Source organism: Mustelus asterias, unplaced genomic scaffold (genome assembly GCF_964213995.1).
Source record: "Mustelus asterias unplaced genomic scaffold, sMusAst1.hap1.1 HAP1_SCAFFOLD_466, whole genome shotgun sequence".
NCBI lineage: Eukaryota > Metazoa > Chordata > Chondrichthyes > Carcharhiniformes > Triakidae > Mustelus > Mustelus asterias.
Window position 1 is genome coordinate 127,278 of NW_027590419.1, and position 2,088 is coordinate 129,365.

Consider the following 2,088-nt stretch of genomic DNA (forward strand, 5'->3'; position numbering starts at 1 on the left):
CTCACACACACACTCACTCTCTCTCAGACGCACTCTGTCTCCATCACACATTGTCTCTCTTTCTCACACTCTCCCTCTCACACACACACACACACAAAGTCATATTCTCTCTCACACACACACATTCTCTCTCACACACACAATGTAGAGGGAGATTTACGCTGTATCTCACCCGATGCTGTACATGTCCTGGGTGTGTTTGATGTGTAGGCAGCTTTTCCCTGTATCTATCCCCATGCTGTATCTGTCATTGGAATATTTGATAGTCATGATGTGGAGATTTGATAGTTATTTGATAGTGACAGTGTAGAGGGAGCTTTATCTGTATCTAACCCCGTGCTGTACCTGTCCTGTATGTGTTTCATGGGGACAGTGTAGAGGGAGCTTTACTCTCTATCTAACCCCGTGCTGTATCTGTCCTGGGACTGTTTGATGAGGACAGTGTAGAAGAAGCTTTACTCTGTATCTAACCCCGTGCTGTGCCTGTCCTGGGAGTGTTTTATGGGGACAGTGTAGAGGGAGCTTTACTCTGTATCTAACCCCGTGCTGTACCTGTCCTGGGTGTGTTTGATGGGAACAGTGTCGAGGGAGCTTTACTCTATATATAACCACTTGCTTTATCTGTCCTGGGAGTGTTTGATGGGGACAGTGTCGAGGGAGCTTTACTCTGTATCTAACCCCGTGCTGTACCTGTCCTTGGTTTGTCTGATGGGGATATTGTAGAGGGAGCTTTACTCCATATCTAACCCCCTGCTGTATCTGTTCTTGGAGTGTTTGATGGGGATAGTGCAGAGGGAGCTTTACTCTGTATCTAACCCATGCTGTCCCTGTCCTGGGAGTGTTTGATGGGGACAGTATCGAGGGAGCTTTACTCTGTATCTAAACCCGTGCTGTACCTGTCCTGGGCGAGTTTGTTGGGGACAGTGCAGAGGGAGCTTTACTCTGTATCTAACCCCGTGCTGTATCTGTCCTTGGTTTGTTTGATGGGGACAGTGTGGAGGGAGCTTTACTCTATATCTAACCCTGTGCTGTACCTGTCCTGGGCGAGTTTGTTGGGGACAGTGCAGAGGGAGCTTTACTCTGTATCTAACCCCGTGCTGTATCTGTCCTTGGTTTGTTTGATGGGGACAGTGTGGAGGGAGCTTTACTCTATATCTAACCCCTTGCTGTATCTGTTCTGGGACTGTTTGATGGGGACAGTGTAGAGGATGCTTTACTCTGTATCTAAACCCGTGCTGCACCTGTCCTGGGAGTGTTTGATGGGGACAGAGTAGAGGGAGCTTTACTCTGCATCTAACCCCGTGTTGTATCTGTCCTGGGAGTCTTGGATGGGAACAGTGTAGAGAGAGCTTTACTCTGTATCTCACCCCGTGCTGTCCCTGTACCTTTCCTGTGAGTGTTTGATGGGAACAGTGTCGAGGGAGCTTTTGTTTACATCTAATCCCGTGATTCAGTTACTGATAGACTGCAGAGGAAGATCAGGTCACACACACGCTCTCCTTACACACTCTCAGACACACACACATACACACATGCTCTCTCTGTCTCTCACACACACATGCACTATCTCTTACGCACTCTCTCACTCACACACATGCTCTTTCTCTCTGTCACACACACTCTTTCTCTCTCTCTCACACACTTTCTCTCTCACACACATTCTCTCACACACTTTCACGCTCACACATTCTCTCTCACTGACACACTCTCACACACATGCACTCAGTCTCTCACACACACAGAAACACTCACTCTCTCACACACATACACTCTCTCTCTCACACATACACTCTCTTTCAAACATATACGCTCTCTCACACACACACTCTCACACAATCACTCTCTCACACACTCTCTCACACACACACTCCCTCTCTCACACACACACTCTCTCTCACGCACACACTCTCTCTCCCGCACACACTCTCTCTCTCACACATACACTCTCTCTCAAACATATACTCTCTCTCACGCACACACTCTCTCTCCCGCACACACTCTCTCTCTCACACACACACTCTCTCTCACGCACACGCTCTCTCGCACACACTCTCTCTCTCGCGCGCACTCTCGCACACACAGTCTCTC